The 13,574-nt window shown below is 39.5% G+C and overlaps 1 pseudogene; it reads right to left on the reverse strand.

The window, feature by feature from the left end:
- Nucleotides 1-11,702: 11,702 nt before the first annotated feature.
- Hormad1-ps1 (HORMA domain containing 1, pseudogene 1) lies at nucleotides 11,703-12,927 on the reverse strand (annotated as a pseudogene).
- Between the last annotated feature and the right edge of the window lie 647 nt (nucleotides 12,928-13,574).

Raw genomic sequence — 13,574 nt, forward strand, 5'->3', positions numbered from 1 at the left:
CTGGGTTCTCTTTTTATGTCCTTGCAGTACCCAGAGAGCTCTGCCTGGAGGCTTGTCTCTGAGCGTCTTCTGGGCTTATTTTTGTATTCTCTTGTGAGTTCAAATTCCAGTTTATTTAGGTACCATTTTATCTGGGCAACTTCGTTGTCTTCTATAAGCCTCAGTTCCATCACCTGTAAAAAGAATAAGTAGCCGAAAGGAATAGTGTCAGGGGCAAATGCATAAAATCTTACTAGTGCGTTAGCAAAGTTTTCACCCACTTGAAAGTGAATCAACATCATTAGTACTCCTTCAACTGTCAGTCCTTGCAGGCCATCAGTGAATGCTTTGACAAAGGCCTTTCTTCACGTCATTACAACACAAACGATTTTATTCTCATGCCGTTTACATTCCTTGTGTAGAGACAGTTTACTGGTACTGAAGGAAAAACTGTCATAGCAGGTTAGCCCTGGATTAGCGTGCACATAAAGTACTTGATGTCATTTAGCAAATGCGCTGTTATAGAGAGAAAAGATACTTTAGTTAGATTGGTTAGTCAGATGCACTAACTCATGAGCTGGAATTTCAAATGTTTCTTTTGGATTTTAAAGAAGTCCTCACTAACCCGTGCTATTACTTCAATAACTGCACAGTAAAGTGGCTGATAATGAGTGTGTGTGGGGGGGGGGGTTTGGTGTGTAGGGTTTATTGCCTAACCAGCTGATTAGACAGTTTTCCTGCTTCCCCCTTTTTTTCTCCTTCTCTCTTTCTTCCCAAACATGAGGATGGCAAGGGAGAAGAGCAAATGTTTATTTGCTAGCTGCTATCACGTCCCCACTAGCCAACTTCTCTACCATGTAAGGGTGGTGTGCAAAGGTCACCTTCTCAGGCCTACAGAGTGAGCACTTTGACCTTACTGCTGAATCACTTTCCCAGAAAGTGCCATGAGATCGTGTGTCACTTTTATGAACTTCTGGCCTAGTCAAGCTGATATAATGTGTTATTCTCTTTTAGGTCAAAATATATGCTCTCTTGAAGCAAACACTATTTTTAGTCTGTTTGGGAAATTTTATTGCTATCCTGAAAAAAAAAGGTGTATTTGAAATAATGAATCAGTTATCTCCTTATTAGCACAAAATGATTTAATAGCATATTAAAGCAAGGTTATCATTCATTTCAGTAGAGTTGTTTTACGGTGCATTTTTGAGTCTAATTAATTAGAAGTCTGCAGTTTGGAACAATTAGAGAATTGTTCCAGATGAATGTCAACTTTTTATACTAAGTTTTATTGCTTTAAAAGTGGGCACTTTGGTCTTATTAAATATACCATTACAGATTTCTTACAACTTTGGTTTCTCAGTAAATATTTTAATATTAATTTCTTAATCATTTAAGGTTTTAAAACATGTTTAAGTCTGTAAAGCTAACTCATTAAAACAGACCAATCACCTTAAAAATGAAATTATATGTTGTTATTTTACTATTGTTAACATGCTATTTAATTATGTTCATATTAGATGATGAGATGCTATAAAAATTATAAAAATAATAACTTGTTTGGTTTAAATTCACTAATGTGGGTGGTGAAAATTAAAACAACTATACCTTGAAAGGGACCAAACCACAGACTTACAGCACTAGGTCAACAGGAGCAGGAGAGAGAGGCGGTGGGGAAGGAGGAATAAGGTTTGGAAATTCAATTCAAGTATGGTACTTTGCTATTGTGTGTAATGAAACCACAAATAGAATTCTGTCACACCTTTATAGACCACCACAGAAGAGTGTTATAACTCACAGCTTGTAGTTACATGGCTTAAAATTAAAAGCTCTAAATTAGCTCATATTTCTATAATAAAACACTTGTATGTGGGGACTTACAAAGAAAGGGGTGTGTTTGATTTCATACTTCTGGAAGTTGAACAGCCTGGTGAGGCTCAGCCCTGGTGAGGCCTTCACGTCAGGTGGCATCAGAATTGTAGTGCCCCACGTGGAAGATGTCACACAGCAAGACAGACCAAATGGGTGAGCCTTTCTATTTAAGACCTACTTATAAATTACATTGAGTGTGTGTGTGTGTGTGTGTGTGTGTGTGTGTGTGTGTGTGTGTGTGTGTGTGTGTGTGTGCGCGCGCGCGCGCGCGCGCGCATGCGCGCTTGCGTGCCACAGCAGGTGTGTGGAGACTACAGGACAACTTTTGGGAGCTGGTACTCTCCTTATGCCATGCGGGTCCCTAGAATGAATTCAAGTTAACAAGCTTTTTAACAAGCGCCTTTACCAGCTAAGACATCTTACTGCCCCACTCCTTCTCTTTTCACAACTCTTCCCGTGAGGTACTGAAAATGGACTTCCTGGGGTTGGGGATTTAGCTCAGTGGTAGAGCGCTTGCCTAGGAAGCGCAAGACCCTGGGTTCGGTCCCCAGCTCCGAAAAAAAAGAACAAAAAAAAAAAAAAAAGAAAAGAAAATGGACTTCCTGACAATCGTCAGAATTTGTGATAGGTTACTAGATATTTGAGACCATCATTATTGCCTCTGATAAATGTGTTTTGGGTTTAGTTGTGAAGTTTTTTTTCCTGTTGTTTGCTTGTTTGTTTTCCTAATCACCTCAATTAAACGATACCCTTAACTTTTACCAGCCACCCTTCCCTTACTTGCAAAAGAATTTATTAGATTTTATTTCATTTTGTGTGTGTGTGTGTGTGTGTGTGTGTGTGTGTGTTCTACTCCTTAAAGAAGGCTGAGATTGAGATTATATAGTATGAGAGACTGCTTGCTCATGGTTCCAGTTGAGGAAGATCTTCCTTGACAGGTTCCCGACCCTGACCTTCTACCAGGGATTGAAGGAACTTCAAGGGGAAGCCATTTTTATGAAGTGCTTCAAGGATAGCCAGCACTTCTGGAGTGCTTACAGCTTTCACATATGTTGACTCATTTGATTGTTATAAAACCTCCTTGAGGTAGATTTTTACAATTACTCATCTTTTATGGGTTCTAAAACTGAAGCAATGATAAAAATAACTACAAAGCACAGTCAGTAATTCAGAGCTGTGTCTGAACCCAGGCAGAATGGCTTAACAGTTTAAGCAATACTATCTGCTCAGTTGGGATCTTTCATAGGGAAAGTGAAATCTGGGGGTGATAGACTGTAGAGGGAAACCACTCAGAAAATGCAAAATCTACCTCTGGCATACCACACAGTTTAATTTTGCTTCACATTGCTCTTCTCTGTCTGGGAAGAGCATCTTGATCTCATGTTCTCTCTCAGGAGGAGGAATCTGTTTCCTCTCACCTCTGCTAAGTCATACCATGACACTTGAAGTTTGCTGTTTTTTCTAACTCAGCTCAATTTACAAACAGACAAACAAACAAAGTGGCTCAAGGAATGCAGATTCAGCTCAGCTCAGTAATGCTTGGCTAGCATATGCCAAGGCCCTGTGTTCTATCCTTAGCCTGGGATGGATAGGGTATGTCACAGAGAGAAACAAACAAGTCAAACAGTAAAATAACCAACGAAACCAAAGCAAGCTAAGCCAAACCAAATCAAACCACAACAATGTTTATGACAGCAAAAACAGTAAGAATAGAGCTGCACAGAACTGATTCCACAAAAGAAAACAAATAAACACAGATCATCTTAAAGATGAAGTGATGGAACATATAGTTAACTTAGGATGCTTTATAGTTAACACATAAGCAATCAAAACAAAACAAAATACCCTTAACTAACCCAAATCAAATTATCCTAACTAAAAAGCAGATAAAAACAGAAATATTTAAAAAGTCTTTGAAAACAATAATTTGGATTTTATTTAATTCTTGCATCTTAACATCAAAGCAAGATAAATATTTGGTCAAATGATCTAGATAATTTCTATGAAAAAGTCACTTTTATGCACATTCCCTGACAAATAAGAGCGGTAATCCATCCTGTTAGTTCTGCGAGTTTGATTATTTGAATGATTGATGGTTATTTAGCCATAATCCAGATGCCCTAAATCCTCAGGAAAATTATTCTTTCTGAAGATCGCTTTTCCTTTTAAATTGGTATTTAGTGAATTTTCTGTTCACTAACGGGGGAAAGGGGAGTTCGGACATGAACATCCTGGGTTTGACTTCAGTCCTTGCTTCACTTTGCCAGCAGAGGCACATTAGGCTTCGCTCTGTGAGCACCCTATGCTTCACCAGCCTAGGGTGTGTTTTGTAAATTGGAATTTACCATTACCAAAGTCATTGGGAAGTCAACTATGTGTTTGTTGCTGGTCTCCAGCAAGCCATCTTACCGGCTTTTCCATGATGAAGTCGACGGTAAACACTCAGGCCCTCAGCATCGGTCTCTCAAAAGAGCCAATCCACTGTGAATGTTGCTTTCATTTTGAAGTGTAAGACAATGTGTAGTCTTGGGGCAGATCAGGCTAGTTTTGATACCACTGAAGACTTCTTACTTAACCTAGTTTTCACTGGAGAAATGCGACCTCTTTTTGAGGACGTGGATGGTAATTTAACAGCAGCAAGGTGGAAAGCAAAGAACTGGAGTTAGGCCATCCAGGGAGTAAGCATGGGAGCAATGGCATAAAAGCAAGTAAATGTTAAAGGGCACTTAGAACCGCCAAGGCCAGAGTTTCCTTGCATGAGCCACAGCACAAGTTCAGGCGTCTAAACTTTAGGTACCTCTAACCTTTGCCTCTTTTATGACTCTCTTCTTTTTCTCATCTGACAGACCACATGCCAACATGCAACCCAGAATCCCTAACCCTGGTGATTTATGGCTTACAGCTGCTTCACTGTCTTAGACATGGCAGCTGCTTTTCAGATGTCTTCAAAACTAGGGGGAGAGTGTTAATGTGAACTTGAGTGGCTGCAGGAGAGAAAAAAAAGCTGATGGAAAAAAAAATCATCCGAGTTCAACTCCAGAGCTTCCCATTGATCTTTGCTTTCAGGGCCAAGCAAAATGTTTGGTTTATTTTATAAGCTAATTGGGTGTGTGAAAGGCTACTTGGCATTTGCTATTGACTGAACCTAACAAAAGTGATCACCAAGCTGGGTAATCAATAAGGTATCGATTACAAGCGTGTGATTGGATTAGCCATTTGATCAATGCTGTGTGCTAATATATTAACAAGCAAATTACCAAGCAACCCTTAAGAGCAGAATACTGACTCTGATTGTATTACAAACTAGTGAGATCTAATGACCCACCAAGTGCAAGGGGTTAGTTATACAAATCAACACCTGAAAGTATTTTTTTCCCTTGAAGATTTCTTTCCTGCCAATGAAAATGCTTTCTTAAGTGAGATTCAAATTTAATTACGGTTAGCAAGTAGTTTCACCGGGACACCTAATTTCCAACCAAATTTAATTCACCAGGAAGTGGGCTTTGGAACCGCAGATAAAGTAACCTGCATAACTTTTGGAAAAACTTAGCCAATATCAAAAAGGCAAGCACAAAGAGTTTCCGGAGAGCCTCTTTCTGACTCAAAATTTTGGTGCATGGACTCTCAGACTGGTTATCCTGAGATCCTTCATGACAGAATCTACTGTCTCCTGGTCCTTCTTATAGACCACAGATATTTTCCCAGTTCCCATTTTAAATTAGCCTATTATCTAACTACTATAGATGAAGAATTGGAAAAATAATGAGGTGCTCTCATGTGTAAATATGTATTGTACACACTTGTCAGCACATGTGTGAGTGTGAGCTCGTGTATGTGTGTGTGTGTGTGCACATGAAGAATGAAGAATTGTAGCTACTAACAAAAAGTATCTGAGACAGAATGTACAATAAAGAAAATATTTATTGTTGCTTTATTCACTATACCAAAGACTTGGAATCAACCTCCTTGTTAATTGAAATACTGTTGCTCTCTAAATAAAACTGAAATTTAAAAGTTTGTTGCCAAGTACATCCTCTTAGGACTTAGGATGTATAATATTACAGAAGGTCACACAATCTCAGAAAGAAATAAGCCATGTGTTCTCTCTCATATATGGAATATAGCCAATAATATATGTATATATGCAAACAAGCATAGAACAGTATAGGAAGAATAGAGAACAAGAAATGTTAAATATAAGGGTATGAGGAAGGACTGCATGCAGGCAGTATATGTATATATGCTTTTCCAATTCTTAGTCTACCATGAATTTGGGGGGGTGGGTAGATAAAGACATAAATTTAGGTTTCACAGCATTCCAGGTTGAATCCCAGTTCTAACTGTACATCAGACTGTATTGGATTGATAAATTTTGGTGTGTATTTGGGTTTGGTGAATTTTAGTGTGTGATATTTTTATTTATTTTCAAGACTTTTTTTATACTAAAGAAAAAGAGAATATCTCCCATGTTTAAACACACACACACACACACACACACACACACACACACACTTCCTTAGGGTGTGTTCTGCATAGATGATTCTATAAATGATCTTACAAAGGAAAAAGCCACAAAACAAGGTTTTTCCATCTGCTTTCCCTGTGATTGGGTGAACCATTTATTCAATTGATTGTACTCTCTCGGATTCCCTAAGTGGAAACCACTTTGCTCACTTTCTCCCTTAATCCTTTCGCTTTTAAGAAACCTTTTTTCCCCTTTGCCTCAGGGAAGCTGAACCGATTAGTCTAAATTCTCCAGCGTTATTTGTAGACTGGAAAGGTCTCCCTAGGCCCAGAGGCGGCATGTTAGCCAGAGCAGCAGTGAGGCCAGGCAAGCCAGGCTCCCGCAGTGTGGAGCCACAGGCTGTGGCCTCACCAGGCACAGGCTGGTTGCAGCTGACAAAACAGCTAGCAGGGCTGCCCAGGCCTGGAGGGAGGAGGGGTGAAGCTGTCAATCACCACCACAGAAGCGCAGGCAAGAAATATTATATGTGAAGGAGATTTGTCAGCTCCAAGACGTTAAGGTGAACCAAGGTTGAGTTTGCCTGAGGCTAAAGCACTTAACGCCTGAAGGGCCACAGTCTGACCCCACCTCCACCCCATTCCCAACCTCTCCGTGACATGCATTTGGTGGTTTCAGTTTTGTATTTAAGTAGCAGATTCAGAAACTATCAGGAGTACCCAGTGACATTTTCATAAGAACTGCTTTTCTCTTTGATTTAAAATTGATGGAATCCAGTGATCACAGATGCCTATTTTCTTAGATCCATTCCTCTGTGATAAGTGCTTTGCATGAAAAGCACTGTCTGTTTCTAAATGAGTATATATCAGCAAAGCCCAATATACATGAAATTAACTGTTAGTCAAATACTGTGGTGGTTCCTGAAGCTATGACATCATCACGTCTAGGCTTGGTAGATTCTCCCAGGAACTCTACCACGAGGCAGGATTTCATAGGTCAAGAATGACTGGTATCTGGCCTAAGCTCCGATGGCATATGGTTGTGCAGTGATATTGTGATCCATGTAGCCAGAATAATTCATTTAGTCATCAATCACTGCGTCCCTGTTAAAAAACACGGTATCAGCAGTAAAATTCTAATTAAATTTTTACATTCATCAAAAAGCTTCAAGAGGGCTGTTAAAGACCATTGAGCATCTTACGGGTATGAGACAGGTATCTATAATGCTGTAAACCACCATTGGAGTGTTGCTGATTGATTCTCCTGACAGAATTCTACTTTTTTTGTACTGTGATTAATTTCACATTTAATTGATAGCACCATAAATATTTCTCAAACAAGACCCAGCTGGGTGGCTGTCAACCAGCTGGATGGCTGTGGGTGATAATGACAACTATTGGAAGGCAAGTTTTCTGCTTTTTCTCTCATATGTTGACAAGGGAGAAAACAAGAGAGTAAATGATGGCAGGTGAGAAAGAAAATTTCCCTGTTCAGCAATTCATTCAGGGAATTGTGACAATTCCACTAGGGAAGGAACAGAAATTTTAAGGAACTTATCAAAAAGGAGTTATGAGAGTTTATAACATCTTGCTCATCTAAGTGTGTGAATCCCCTAATCCATAATTTATTTATTTTATAATACCATGGTTTCCTTTACTCTTATAGAGTTTCTTTTACCTGAATAAAAATTTATAGATCCCTTATTTGGTTGGAGTTACCAGGTATCTTCTTCTGCCCATTTTACCCACAGAGGATTCACCTCCCCATAAAGAGGAAATGCCATTCTTGAGTGGTGACTTTGGTTGGTTGCAATAGATGGCTCAAAAGTTACCCTGTGATGGAAAGACAGTTCCTGAAGATCAAATGCAAAGTGGACAGTTGCCTGAAGCATGCATAAATGATGCAGCTTATAAGAAGATAAATGGTTGTAATAAAAGATATTTAATTGAAGGGATAAAACAAAATATGTAATATGAAAGTAGGGGACATTAGGAACCATGTGTTTTAAACAGGATAGGGGATGAGGTAAGTTGGGCAAAGGGAGAGTCAGCCAAAACTAAGCACATATGAAACACAATATAGACAGAAGCCAAGTATTTTATAGGTTAATTATAAAATGTAAGTTTTAAAAGCATGAAAAAATACTTTTGTGCTAGTGTTCTGTTCCTGTGAAGAAACTCCAGTGGTGGTTTACAGCATTATAGATACCTGTCTTACAGTTGTAAGACAGTCAATATTCTTTAACAGCCCTCTTGAAGATTTTTGAAGCTTTTTCATGAATGTAACAATTAATTGAAAGAATTTTACTGTGATGTAGATAACATTGCATAAATAAAGCAATTTTTAAAAGAAAGCACTTACTTGGGTCCTGCTTACAGATTGAGGGGTTTAGTTCATCATCTTTACGGCAAGAAGCATGGCAGCATGTGGCGGAAAGTGCTGGAGAGGTAACTGCGAGTTCTACATCTGGATCCACAGGAAGCAGGAGAATGAGAAACTGGACCTGGCTTGGGTTTCTGAAACCCAAAGCCTACTTCCAGTGACACACTTCCTCCAACAAGGCCACACACACACACACACACACACACACACACACACACTCACACTCCAACAACAACACACTTCCCAATCCCTATCAAAAAGCACCACTCAGTACCACTCCCTAAGGACCAAGCATTCAAATATGCCTTTGAAGGCTATTCCTATTCAAATCATTGTAGACACTAGTGGGCAAGTGGGCATAGCTTGCTTGGCCAATGTTTTTTCTGGGACAGAGGGTTCACAGCTAGGTAAAACCATTGGTGACCCAATCCTCCAGCAGCCTGCATAGCACCTGCCAGGACCACTAAGGCTAGCCAGCAGGGAGGAAGCCTCCAGCTCAGTTGCAGCCTCTCTTTGCAGAGAATGGAAGTGAATGCAGAGACTTATGGATTCTTAATGTGCTCAGAAGAAACGATGTTGGAGTGCTCAGCTCTAACCAGGATGTTTAAATCACCCTCACTAAAGCCCTAGGATCATTTTGGAAGTGTGGGTATGTAGAACATAAGAGCCAGAAAATAGGAAAAAGGGCTATGGAATTATGAGTTCTGGGCATAACAAAGCTGATATAATCATGACCTTACAGCAGCTATGACTGCTTGTAATGGGCCTGTGTAAGACTGGGATTGTCAACAGTCAGTCATGGATTGAGAAGGGGCAAAGAGGACTCCACTGTTCCCTGAAGAGGTGGGATCTTAGTTATTGACTTCATGTACCTGGGAAGAAGGAATATCAAGGGATATTCTCATCAGATTGATCTGTGAGAGCATTTTTGTTTTGGTCACTAAAACATGCAAAAGGGCTCCAATATATAGGGATTGAATAAAGTTCTGAGAGAATGTGGGTGCTATTGACATGGGCACAGCCATGTCAAGGATCTCAATGATTTAGATCCATGGGAAATGGCAAATATTTTCCTCTCTGTTCAAATTTTTTAATATTAATTAATTTATTTATTCACTTTACATCCTGATCATAATCACACCCCCTTCTCTCTACCCAGTCCCACACTTACATATCCCTCTCCCCATTACCCTCTCCCCTTCTCTAAAGAGAATGAGAACCCCCATAAGTACCAACTCTTCCAGGTACACCAGATTACAGCAGGACTAAGGGAATCTTCTCTCACTGAAGCCAGACAAGGCAGTCCAGTTAGGAAAAATGGGATCCAAAGGCAGACACAGAGTCAGAGACAGATCCTACTCCAATTGGTAGGGGACTCTCTTGAAGATCAAGCTGCCTCTCCTACAAATGCCTAGGGGCCTAAGTCTAGCCCATCACGCTTATTGGTTGGTGGTTTAGTTTCTGTGAGGCCTCATGGTCCCAGGTACATTGACTCTGTAGGTCTTCTCATGGTGTCCTTGACCTATCTGACTCCCTCAATTCTTACCCCCATTCTTCCACATGACTCCCTGAGAGCTCTGCCTAATGTTTGGCTGTGGGTCTCTGCATCTGTTTTCATCAGTAGCTGGATGAAGCCTCTCAGAAGACCGTTATGTTAGGCTACTGTCTGCAAGCATAGCAGAGTATCATTAATAGTGTCAGGTGTTGGCTCTCTTCTTCCATGGGCTGAGTCTCAAGTTGGGCCAGTCATTGGTTGACTATTGTAATGAGTTAGTCTAATGTTTGTATTTTGATGTTAATTTGGGGCCACTAAGACCTAGAATCTGTGTGTAACTTGTTCCCAAGTTAATTGTGATTGGTGAATAAAGATGCCAACAGCCAATAGCTGGGGAGAAGAGATTAAGGGTTAAGGTTTGGCAAGCTTGAGAGGAGAAAGGAGTCACCAGGGAATAGAAAAGCATGCAGGAGAGGAGAAAGATGAGCTGCCATAGGTTAGCTAAGCCATAAAAAATGTGGCCCTGTGGGCTGGTCAGTTGGAGCTAAGAACAGTCCAGATGAAATATAAGACAAAGGTTATGATAATGAGGGTTATAATAAGGAAGACAGATTATAACAGCATCGAGGGTAGGCAGCCGCTGAGCTATTGTGCTGCCTAAGTCATATTTAAAAATTTAAAGTCTGTGTGTGCATTTCATCTGGGAACATAAATGATCAAAGGTGGGAGGAGACCCTGTGTTAGAATTTTTAAGCATTATTTACTACAAGCCATTCCCTCAATCTCTGCTCTGTCTTTATACCTGTACATCTTTCAAACAGGACAAATTTTGAGTGGAAGTTTTTGTGAGTGGTCAGTGTCCCCCTCCCTCTATTGGAAGTTCGGCTTGGGTACAGGAGGTGGCAACTTCAGTCTCCATATCCCCAGCTGCTAAGAGTCTCAGCTAGGGTCACCACATAGATTCAGGAAGCCTCCTCTGTTCCAGATATCCAGCTCATCCTAGGGACGCACCCACTACAGCCACCATGAATTTCAGTCCTATCTCCCATCCCTCTACTTCTCCCCACTTGCTCTCCCATGCCTGATCCTCGCCTCTGTTCCCCTCAAAACCCCCTCTTCCAACCTGTTCCCTCCTTCCACTTACCTTCCATTTCTATTTTTTTCAAAATAGCAAACATTATTTTAATAGCACCAATTAAATGGTACAGTTTTAACATAAGTAAAAAGTGAATCCTTACAAAATTTCAATGCCAGAATAAACATTTCAGAAATGGTTTTAGAGGACCTTAAAACTTAACACATTTTATAAAAAGCTTTCTTTAAAATGGAAGGCAGGTTGTATTCAGTGGATATAAGCAGAATCAATGACATTTGTATTTTTGTTTAGTCAAAAGTTCCCTTGGATTTATCTCAGGTAAACACAATATAATAGCTAAAACTTTCATTAGATTAGTAACTGTGAACTACAAAATAATTTTCAGAGGTACAGAAGGCACACCTTCAAATAATACAGCTTGTTAGTTTAAATGTTGAGAACTGTAATCTGCATTAGAAAAATAATTTTTAGGTATGTTCCTTTGGTTCACTAACTCTCCTTCTCTTCAGCACCGACTCTTGACTAGAAGATTCCAAGATATGAAGGACTGTTTTCCCAGATTGACGAAGACTTCTCTTCCGATTTTTTCTAGAAGCTCGTCCTTGTTGATTTCCATTTACCATTTTGCACTGAAAGATTTTTCCGCTTCTTGTTTTGCTTTCAAACACATCAAGTTCAGATGTTTTACTGATTAACTGTTCAAGCTGACACTGAGAAATTGAAGGATTTTGGTTCTTTTTGAATTGCATAATTTCTTCTTCCTTACAATCTAAATTTGGTTCTTTGATTTCAGAAGTTCCAGAGTTTTCATTCTGCTCGTTCATTTTAGTTTTAATGTCAAAATTACTATGATTTTCATTTTCTACATCATCTTTGTCCATTAGAATTTTTCGAAATGGCATTTTTTAATCTTTTGGTATTAGTATGGCTGAATCAATATTTTCCATTCATTCCTTCTCAGTGGTCACTTTTAATCTGAAGGTGTTGAGAAGGTGTTGGGACTTCTCCCACATTTAAGTATGTAGGGTCCCTATCAAATATTGCTCCTTCACAATCACCATCCTTAAAACCTGGTGGCTGGTAATCTGGGGGTGTACCTTCATCGTAGTAAAAAAGTTTCATGGTCAGACAAACATCATTAGGTAATGATCCTAGATTTTGCATTAGGACATAAATCTTCCGAATGAGGAGAATACTTGCTTTCTTGGTGTAAGCAGATGTTGTACTAGAGTTATTGTTTTGATTTTTTGCTTATAAAGTCCATGATTGGTCCATTTTAGGTGTACTTGAATTTAAACTGGTAACATTCTGAAATTGTCTGAGGATCTTCTGGATTGGTATATATGGCTAGAATGATTATCCTTAGATATTTCTTCTGTAAAGCATCATAGCATCCTAGCATCCACTTAGCTGTGAAGAACCTGGACAGTTTTTATCTTCTTTCAGAATTTTGACACAGAGATCATCCAGATATCTTGTCCCATAAGCACGTTCTGGAAATATTCCTCTCAAATAGGTGATACAGGATACTGAAACAGCCAGAAGCCTCTTCACAAATATCAAAGACTGTTGCTCGGTTGATATCTTATTGGGAAATACCAATGCACTCATGGAAGCTGTCTTCAGCAACCACATAGTGGCCATCTTCCAAGAAATATTTTTTTATGCAACACCTGAGAGAAGCATCCAGCAGGGGCAGGGAAGAGTCTTGAAATGCCTCAACTTCTAGTTTTACATCCACTTCTGAGTGAGGTTCAAGCTTCCCCCCTGGGTCCTCACTGTTATTTAGCTTCTTTGGATCTGTGGATTGTAGCATGAATACCCTATACTCTATGGCTAATACCCATTTATAAGTGAGTAATTACCACGTATTTCTGGGTCTGGGTTACCTCACTCAGGATGATATTTTCTGGTTCCATCCATTTGCTTGCTAATTTCATGATGTCTTTGTTTTTAATAGCTCAGTAGTATTCTATTGGACAAATGTAGTACATTTTCTTCATCCATTCTTCAGTTGAGAGACATCTAGGTTGTTTCTAGTGATGCTTGTGTCTGTAGTTCCTGTCCTCTTCTCTAGGTTTTTCCATCTCCAGGATTTTCTCAGTTTGGGCTTTCATTATTGCTTCTATTTCCATTGTTGGTTCTTGAATAGTTTTATTCATTTCCTTCACCAGTTTGATTGTGTTTTCCTGTGTTTCTTTAAAGAATTTATTCATTTCCTCTTTAAAGGCCTCTACCAGCTTTATATAATTCTATTTAAGGTCATTTTCTTGAGTGTTGGATGTATTAGG

This window comes from Rattus norvegicus, chromosome 20 (assembly GCF_021556685.1).
Source record: "Rattus norvegicus strain SHRSP/BbbUtx chromosome 20, alternate assembly SHRSP_T2T, whole genome shotgun sequence".
NCBI lineage: Eukaryota > Metazoa > Chordata > Mammalia > Rodentia > Muridae > Rattus > Rattus norvegicus.